The sequence below is a fragment of the Chenopodium quinoa genome, unplaced genomic scaffold (genome assembly GCF_001683475.1).
Source record: "Chenopodium quinoa cultivar QQ74 unplaced genomic scaffold, ASM168347v1, whole genome shotgun sequence".
Lineage (NCBI taxonomy): Eukaryota > Viridiplantae > Streptophyta > Magnoliopsida > Caryophyllales > Amaranthaceae > Chenopodium > Chenopodium quinoa.
Window position 1 is genome coordinate 1,931,727 of NW_018744062.1, and position 10,470 is coordinate 1,942,196.

Here is a 10,470-nt window from a genome sequence, read left to right on the forward strand (position 1 = left end):
ACTTGGCAGCATTGTATTGAATAATTTCCCTCCAAAAGTATTTGATGAAAATGAAAAAAAAAATTTAAATCACAAAAATATATGTAATTCTTATTTATATTCATGTATAATTACGATTTGTTTTTAAAATGTACAAATTAAAAATAGGTTTTATATAAACCGTGCATCGCACAGATTCTAACCTAGTAATCAACTAAGCAAAACAACTCGTGTAAATAGATGGTAACTAGCAGCTATTTGAAACAATTAACAACTAAAATTTAATTGTCAAACAAGGCATATAAGGCCCCGTTTACTTCACCTTAATTTCCTGAACTGAAATTATTTTTACTGAAATAAAATTATATTTGTTGAACTTAAATTATTTTTACTGAACTGAAATTATTTTTATTGAATTGAAATTATTTTTACTGATTTTCTATTATAATTCTTCTTTAAGATAACTGAATTTTACTTAACTGAACTTATTTTTACTGAACTGAAATTAATTTTACCGAACTAAACTTAGTTTTACTGAACTGAACTTATTTTTACTTTATATTATTTTTTTTAAAGTGAAGTGAATTGGGTTTAATTCTCTCTTATAGTGCAAACTAAGGCCCCGTCCTCTTCACCTTAATTTTGCTGAACTAAAATTATTTTTACTGAACTGAAATTATTTTTACGGATTTTCTATTATAATTCTTCTTTAATAAAACTGAATTTTGCTTAACTGAACTAATTTTACTGAATTGAATTTTTTTTTACTGAATTGAAATTAATTTACTAAACTGAACTTATTTTTATTGAACTGAATTTTTTTTTTACTTAATATTATTTTTATTTTTTTAAGGTGAAGAGAATAGGACCTAAATATACCCTTACTGACGACATCGATAATAAATTCATAACCCTATACGTTCGCTATCACTAACCATATTTTTTTTTAGTTTGATATTTAAGCATGGAATCGTAGCAACACATTACATGCCAATTCAAACCCTTTTTTTATTACGTTCTAAATAATGGAGACATTGGCATGCAACATGCATGTTTTTAAGAGGATAATGTCGCGGTGGTCCTCGTAGAAAACTAATTTGATTAGAGCAACTATAACTAACGACTCTAAATAATAATAATACTAACTAGGGTTCAGCAAAATTACCCGAAAAATCGATCTGTAATCGTTCCGAAAATTAGAGTACCCGATCCGATTACCATAACTGTTCGGGTACTCGTTCCGATAATTTGTTATCGGGTATGGTTATGGGAATCATTTTAATATTAACGGTCACCCAATCCAATCCGATAAGCATTTTTTTTTGCTTTTTTTCCCTACTTAAATCTATTAATATAAATCTAAACTTTTACTTTACTTCATAATCACTTTTATAATATCTATTGTTTCGGGGTTTTTTGATGTGTCCTGCGGGAGAGTTACAATTCCAAGAATGCCCTTCGACGCCTGTGCCTGCAAAATCACGAAGACTCCTGGGGGTAGGAGCTCCGCCTCCGACGATCAAGTTAGTAAAGATACGGGAGGTAGAATGCACGTAATGTAGAAGTTACTTCTCGCGTAATGGGAGAATTCTGCAATTAATATTGCTCGGGGTAAGTGTTTTTCTTTTTGAGGAGTATTCAATGTGAACAACAAATGTTCCAGCCTCCCATTAATGAGGGTCCTTCCACTATTTATAGTGGGGAAGAGATGGTTTCCCTTTTAGGGTTTAGAGGACACGTGTCAGCAGAGGATTGGAGCCCTGCTGACCAACGGCTGGATGCCACGTGTCACTAGGCCATTGGGCCACGTGTTTAGGGTATTTTTACCCCAAACATTTGCCCCTCACTGGTGCTGACGTGGCAGGGTGCCACGTGGCGCCGGTGAAAGGTTTTTTTTTTTTTTTTTTTTTTTTTTTTTTTTTTTTTACAACTCTTCAGATTCTTTTTGAAGGATGGAAAAGCAGAAGGCGAAGAGTCACGACTTTTCACCTTCTGGGACAAATTCTATAAATAGGAGAAGATGTCCCCCGAGCTCTCATTTACAAACTTTGCCAAATTTCTGAAAATTTGAGAGCAGCCGGCAATTTGAGAGTTGAGAGCATTCGGAGTTGAGATTCGTTGAGAGCAACCGGTCTACAGACCGTCTGGGTCGTTGCAAGCTAGCCAAAGGTTTTCGAGAGGGTAATCAGAGAAACCCAGCCGGATTTTGAACCGCCTGCGTCTTCGCAAGCATCCCAAAGAATTTCCAGATTTTCTTCTAGGTACCGTCTCTATTCTTTCTAGCTTTTTCATGTATTTCCGTTTGAGTCTTTTACTCGCATTTTTGTTCATTGGTCCCATAAGTAGATGGACCCCTTATACCCATACCCGGAACCTAGCTGTGAACTCAGCCGGTTTATTAGTACGGCTGAGTCTAGAACTGGGTCTGCCGCCTCTGTTCTTTGGGACAACCCTTTTTCAACACCCATATCGACCGACTCTGTGTCTGTGCAGAACACAATGGCCAGAATCCGGTCTACTGCCAGAGATCCCAACTACAGAAGTGGGAGCTCAGATGAGCAGCCGCCTGAGGTCCCAGCTTCAGGCGGTGAAGTAGAGCAAGGAGAGGTAGAGCAGAGAGGCTCACCCGGGGGCGCTCCTAGCACCCCGGGTGATAGCATTTTAAACGAAGAGACTGCTCCCCTCCAGGAGACCAGAGAGCAGGTAGGCTCTGATAAGGTCTCCAACTCCCCAGCCGGCTCTGATGCCGGTCACGTTCAAAGTAGCAGTAGCAGCTACTTAACCGAATCTGAGGATAGCGAGGAGGCGGAGAGGCCTTCTTGGGATAATAGGAACGATCCTCTCATGATCGCCGTCTCCTCTAAGGACCGCGAGCTCATGCGGGCTGCGCTGCCAGATTTTATCAAACGGCGGCCGCTGGGGGGTGACTATACAATAAAAATCCCGGCTGCTCTGGGAACAATATGGTGGGAGGATGGACAACCGAACGCGAACGCTTGGTTCGGGTGCTACGAGGCGGCCTTCGTGGCCGGAGTCCGCTTCCCTCTCCACGACACAATAAAAGCCATACTTAGGGGGTATGGCCTAGGTCTCTGGCAATTAACCCCCAACTCATGGGTAAATATTTTAGGGTATATCGCCGCCTGCGATATGCAGGGCCTCAACCCCGGCTGGGAGGCGTTTGCCCACATGCATTACTTGAGTAGGAGCCCAGGCGGCTGGAGAGCCTGGTATACCTTGACCACCCAGCCCAAATACCTTATGACCTTGGACAAGCCATCCAAATGGTCGGACTGGAAGCACCGGTTCTACTTGGTTAAGGCCCCAACTACGGCAGAGAACAGAGAATTCCGGATCTACAACCGGAAACCAGAACTCTTGGGGACCAAGTGCTGCCTGCCCCCTGTCCCGGAGGATGATAGAGAGACCATCCTTGACTCCGGGTTTTTTGAGTTAGTTCTTGACACCCTCTCATCCGGAGAGATAGTAAGGGTACCTAGAAACTGGGTGCCCAAACATGAATTTTTTAGGGACGAATGCTTCTTGTCCGCTTGTGGTCTAAGCAGCATGTTTAAAAAACGTATGTATTCGGAACTCAGCCGGTTTCTTTCGAATCGGATGCTTTTATTTCCTTTCTTATTTATTATTCTAACCGTGTGCCTTCCTCTGCAGAAGAAGCCAAGAAAATGCTGCCCACCGAGAAGACACCGGCTAGGTCGGCTGCCGACATCCGGAAAGCCAATCTCGAGAAAAAACTTGCTGCCCAGGCGGCGAGGAAGGTATAACCGTCTGATCCTTCTCGTTTATTTCAATCCTTTTATCCCATAACTTATATTTTTCTCGTTTACAGGACGGGAAGCAGATGCCCCGGTCCCTTCAAAAACAGGTCAGGCCTCCGCCGACCCAACAAGAGTCTGCATCCAAGGTGCAGAAGACAGCCGACCGGCAAACTACCGGCGGCAAATCAATAAAGGTCCCAGGCGGGCCTGGATCTGCGGATGTGCTTTCTGCCATCCCATTGAGGACCGCAACCGGTCCCTCTGAAGGCCGTTCGGGCCGCCAAGGTAACTTCGACCTTACACTGCTTGACCTGCCCATGCGGGTCAAGTCTTATTCACAGTCTCGATCGCAGCCGGGGGATTCTCCAATCAGCCGGCAATCTATAGGCAGAGCATATGCGAGTTTCTCACCGTCTGTTTCTGGTGCAGATAATTCTCCCCGCTAGCCGGACGGGGCACAATATGCCCGGGCCATGCTGAAAGCCGTCCCCAGGGACGAGAAGGAGGCGATCCCTGGGATCAACTCCTTTAATGCCGACCGGGTGCTGGTCGACCTGGCCGACGTATGCTCCAACAACCATGCGGTAATTTTCTTGACGTGCATTTTTAAATATGCAGTATTAACCGGCTGTATTTTTGCAGGCTATGCTGCGCGCAGAGGGGCTCAAACGAGCTTATACCCGCAAGTCTGAAGAGGTAAGGAGAAGCAAACGGGCTGTTGATGACGCCCATAATGTTGCTGACTACTCTTTGTACATGCATGGCTTAGAATCTAAATCTATACGCACGGAACAGGCGGAGAAGACCAAGGCCCTCCAACAGCAGATTGATCAGCTGAAAAACCAAGTTGACCAACTAAAGGCGTCCCTGGATGATGCCAATAAAAAGTTGGAGGAACAGAAAGAGCCCCTCCAACGGCTGAGCAAGGCGGAGACTGAAAATGGCCGCCTTGCCAAAGAGAATGAGCGCCTGCGCAAAGAGGCGGCTGCTGCCAATGAGAACTTCAAGGCCACCTTGGAGTCGGAGCAGGAGAGGCTCATTGAAGAGAATGAGCATGACTGTGCAAACCGGATGCAACGGGCGTTTTCCCTCATCCACCCGGAGGCGGACTTCACCGTCTGGGAAATCGCCTTCAAATATTCTGATCTTGCCATTCTGGCCGAGGAGGCGAATGAGCCAGGGCCCGGACCCTATGACGCTTGGGTTAGGGAGGAGATTGCGCGACGGCAGGCGGAGGCTGCTGAAGAGGAAGAAGTTGTTCCTGAAGCCGACGCAGCCGCTCACCCTGATCCAACCCAGAACCAACCGGAAGAGGACCGGTTCACTGTTCGCCTGGAGTAGCAACTACTTCTCGGCCTGCGCGCCTTGCATTATCTTGTAATAGCACCGGATGAGATGGGCTAAGCTGTAATAATTTTTATTTTGAATATTAACATTTTCACCGGCTGAGGCGGCTTTTGAATGCTTTTTATGTTTCTGCACTTCAATACTAGAATACTTGTTATTTTTTTATACATATTTCTGCGAGGATAACCAAAAGAACCCCGCCGGTAACACTACCGCTTGGGTCTTCGCAAACAGCAAAGAAATTTGCAAAGGTTGCCAAGAGGACCCCACCGGTAACACTGCCGTCTGGGTCTTCGCAAACTAGGCGAAGAAATTTGCAAGGGTTGCCAAGAAGACCCCACCGGTAACACTGCCGTCTGGGTCTTCGCAAACTAGGCGAAGAAATTTACTAGGGTTGCCAAGAAGACCCCACCGGGAACACTGCCGTCTGGGTCTTCGCAAACTAGGCGAAGAAATTTACTAGGGTTGCCAAGAAGACCCCACCGGTAACACTGCCGTCTGGGTCTTCGCAAACTAGGCGAAGAAATTTACTAGGGTTGCCAAGAAGACCCCACCGGTAACAATGCCGTCTGGGTCTTCGCAAACTAGGCGAAGAAATTTCGACCCAAAACCAAACCGGATGGCGTCTGGGTAATTGCCCCTGGATAGCGGTCTGGGTCTTTGCAAGCCAGGCGACTATCCATATGATATAGCTCGAATATACACTAAGTGCCAACATTAGATTCGGGAGCCAGTCGGTTTATACTGAATTACCGGTCGGGACTTCGCAAAAGAATCACGCCAGATTAGGATGTCCATTCACCGGTTGGGCTTTTGCAAGCATACCCCTGAATGAATTATGGCCTAGACCAAATGTTTTTAGGCCTGCTCTTAGAGAGTCAGGCGGCGGTATTGAGTACCGGCTGTCCTTCCAAAAAGTGAGCCGGCTGCAAGTTTGGGGTTGCTAGCCTGCCCTTTTTTGGTGCGAAGGATCGTCAGGCGGATTTGTCCGCCTGTGTGATCGCTTAGAACAATTTACCACCCAAATGGGAGATGTTCTCTTCGATGAATTCACCCGTATGGGTGTCACCGGATGAAAAAATTAGTTACTGGTGCCACTTGTGGTAGGCACAAGACATGGCGGCTGTATACAAAATTGAATGTAATTCTCATTAATCATTTGAAAATTTTCAAAAGATGTACAATACTTAGAAGTAGTATTTTTTGAGGTTATCTACATTCCAAGTTCTAGGCAACTTTCTTCCGTCTGGAGTTTCCAGGCGGTAAGTGCCGTCTCGTACTTCTTCAAAGATCCGGTAGGGTCCCTCCCAATTTGGGGTTAATTTGCCTTGTTCATTGGCCCTACCGGTTGCCTCCATTTTGCGAAGCACAAAATCTCCTTATTTCAAAGGTCTTTTACGAACCCGCTTGTTGTAGGCTCTAGTCATACGCAGACGGTAGATCTCATGACGCAAGGCAGCATTCCCCCTTCGCTCTGGAAGAGCGTCTAATGCCAACCGCATGGCTTCCTAGTTAGCCTCCTCATCATATAACATAATGCGTAGAGTAGGCTCATAATGTTCAATGGGAAGAACTGCTTCAGTGCCGTATGTCATGAGAAATGGGGTCTCACCGGTTGCCCCCTTTTCGGTTGTCCGGATAGCCCAAAGGACATGAGGTAATTCCTCTGCCCATAGTCCACCGGCTCTTTCTACTTTCTTCTTTATCCCGTCTGAGATCAACTTGTTAAAAGCCTCAACTTGACCGTTTGCCTGAGGACGGCCAACGGATGCAAAACAATGGGAAATTCCTTGGTCTCCCAACCAGGTCTTCAGGACAGGCGTTTCGAACTGCGGTCCGTTGTCGAAAACCATGGACATTGGAACCCCGAACCGGGTGATGACGTTTCTCCAGATGAAAGAAATCACGTCTTTCGTTTTAATCCCTTTTACCGCCTCTGCCTCAACCCATTTGGTGAAGTAGTCTACTGCTACAAGAATGTAGCGGCGGCCGCCTGATGCAGGCGTATAAGGTCCCAAAATGTCCATGCCCCATTTAGCAAACGGAACCGGACTATGGATTGCCGTGAGTTCTGTTGCCGGTTGATGTATCAACTTAGCGAATTTTTGGCACTTGTCGCATCTCTTTACTTGATCCATGGCATCCGCTTCAAGAGTGGGCCAGAAGTACCCTTGCCGTCTGGTTCTTCTGGCCAGGGACCTGCCGCCAATATGCGAGGCACAAAACCCCGCGTGCAGATCTTCCAAAACTTCTCTCCCCCTATCCGGGGTTACACATTTCAAAAACGGCTGCAGGTATCCCTTCCGGAGGAGTTCCCCTTGATGCTTCTGAAGGGTCATCCGGCAAGGTACCATCCGTCAAAAAGGACCGGATGGGATCCATCCAGGTAGCAGTTCTGTCCAAGACTCCAATGGGATCATTCTGAATACTTCGTTTTTCAATGACTTCCCAAAAGACCGTCCTAGGAGCATCACCGGAGGCTGATGATGCCAACTTTGAGAGGGCATCCGCCTGATTGTTTTCAGACCGGGGCACCTGTCGCAGATGAAATTCATCGAAGGACCCAGCCTCCTCTTTGACCGCCTGCAAATATTTGATCATAGCCGGATGGGTGGCTTCGTAGTCACCAAGGTATTGGCTAACGATCAGCTGTGAATCTGAGCAGGCGTCGACCTTTCTTGCACCGGCTGCCTTACACATGCGCAATCCGGCTAGCAGGGCTTCATACTCTGCCTCATTGTTGGAGGCTTGGAACTTAAACCGTAGTGCATATTCAAACTTATCCCCTTCCGGGGAATGACATATAACACCTGCACCACAGCCGTTCACCGTAGATCTGCCGTCTACAAATAACTTCCAGACCTGATCAGGGTTTTTCGGGTGCACCGGCCTAGTCATCTCGACAATAAAGTCGGCAAACGCCTGACCTTTCACCGCCCGCCTGGGTTCAAAAGTTATCTCAAGGCCTTGTATTTCAACAGCCCACTTGATCATTCTACCGGATGACTCTATAGCAGTCATCGTACGCTTGAGCGGCTGATCTGTGTATACCACAACCGGATGTGCCAAAAAATAAGGCTTCAACCGCTTGACTGCTACGAATAAGGCCAACCCAAATTTTTCGATCATGGGGTACCGGAGCTCAGTATTTTTAAAGACATGGCTGATGAAGTACACCGGCAGCTGAATGCCGTCTCTCTCAGCGAGGAGAACGGCACTAAGGGCGTGATCAGAGACGGCTAGGTACATGTACAGAACCTCCCGGGGTAGGGGGCTCACTAGCCTTGGCAAAGAATGCAAGTGCTGCTTAAGCCTCTGGAATGCTGCCTCTGCTTCTTCACCCCATTCAAACCTTGACCTCTTCCTGATTGCCTGGAAGAAATAGAGGCACTTGTCACCTGACCGGCTGAGGAACCTCCCCAATGCCGCCAGACAACCGGTCAACTTCTGGACCTCTTTTATAGTGCGGGGAGACTTCATGTCAATTACCGCCTGTATTTTTTCCGGATTAGCTTCGATGCCTCTTTGGTCAATCAAGAATCCGAGAAACTTCCCAGACTCAACACCAAATACGCATTTCTTTGGGTTAAGCATGACCCGGTGCCGCCTGAGTGTGGTGAAGGTTTCTCGCAGGTCTGCTAGGTGATCCGTCTGTAGCTTGGATTTGACTATCATGTCATCGATATACGCCTCTACATTCCTGCCAATCTGGTTGATAAAAACGGTGTTTATCATGCGCTGGAATGTAGCCGGTGCATTCTTCAACCCAAACGGCATCACCGTATAGCAGAATAACCCCTGATCAGTGACAAAAGCCGTCTTCTCCTGATCTTTCTTCCAGAGAGGTATTTGATGGAAGCCGGAATAAGCATCCATAAAGCTCATTAACGCATGGCCGGTTGTTGAGTCGACTAGGCTGTCAATCTTTGGAAGCGGGTAGCTATCTTTTGGGCATGCTTTGTTCAGATCTGTGTAATCCACACACATCCGCCAAGTACCGTTCGGCTTCTTTACTAGAACGACATTTGCCACCCAATCCGGGTAGTAGCATTGCCTAATGAACCCAGCATCCAACAGCTTTTTGACCTCAGCCGCTGCCGCTTGAGATCTTTCTCCACCATGATCCCTCTTTTTCTGCCTAACCGACTGCTTTTTGGGATCTACGGCTAGCTTGTGGACAGTAAGATCCGGGCTGACGCCTGGCATCTCTTCCACTTCAAAGGCAAAGATGTCTTTGAATTCCTTCAGCAGCTGGAGCAAGCCTTCTCCCAACCGTTCGAAGGCTACCGTCCCGACCTTGACTGTTCTTTCAGGACGGCTGTCATCTAGGATGACATCAAGGCAGTCACCAGCCGGCTGAGATCGTTGGTCATCTGACCTTTCCCCGGCTAGTGATTGCTATTTCTCCTTTTTGACGGGTGCCAGTTGGTCCGCCTTTCTTTTCATACCGGCTGCCCTTGGAGCCGGGACTGCTGGGTCGCAGTTATTAATATCTATGGGCTCGCCCTGGCCGGCTGCACCCATATTTGTCTTGACGTCAGAGAGATAGCACTCTCTTGCCGTCTTCTGGTCCTCGCTTAGGGCACCGACTGTACCATCATCCTTTTGAAATTTGACCAACATGAGGGACGGGATGATGACAGCCTTAGATGCGTTGAGGGTAGGACGGCCAAATATCATGTTGTAGGCGGACAACTCCTCCACAACTAAAAACTTGACTATCATGTGGCGTCCTTGCCCCTTTTCACCCAGCCGGATCGGAAGATCTATGCTTCCGACCGGATGCACTACTCCACCCCCAAAACCGACTAGTGGGTGAGGAGCCTGGTGCATGTTACCGGATGTGTACTTGAGCTTGGTCAAGCACTGATAACTGATTAGGTCAGACGAGCTCCCGGTGTCTATTAGGATTCGGCCAACCTTCTGGTTGGCAACCTTGCATTCGATGACGATGGGGTCATCATGAGGCCGCCTGACCTTGCCCTGGTCCTTTTCAGAAATAAGGACCTCAGGAAAGATGTCTTTCGACGCCTGGCCCTCATCCACTGAGTTGACCAGCTTCCTGATGTTGTCTTTGGTGCCCCGGATGGTAGGACCCCCTCCGGCAAAACCGCCTGCTATTGTGAAGATGGTCTCTTCATCCGTCTCGGAGTTTGCTGGGCCGGTTTTTGCCGCCTGCCCTTTCTTGGCCTGGGTATTACCCTTAGCCTTGGGTAGGTAGGATTTTAGGGCCCCCTCATCTGCCAGACGGTCCAATAGCCGCCTGAGGCTATAGCAGCCATCGGTGTCATGGCCAACATCCTCGTGGTATTGATAATACTTGCTCTTGTCCCGTTTATTCACGGGGCTTTTCATTTCAGCCGGT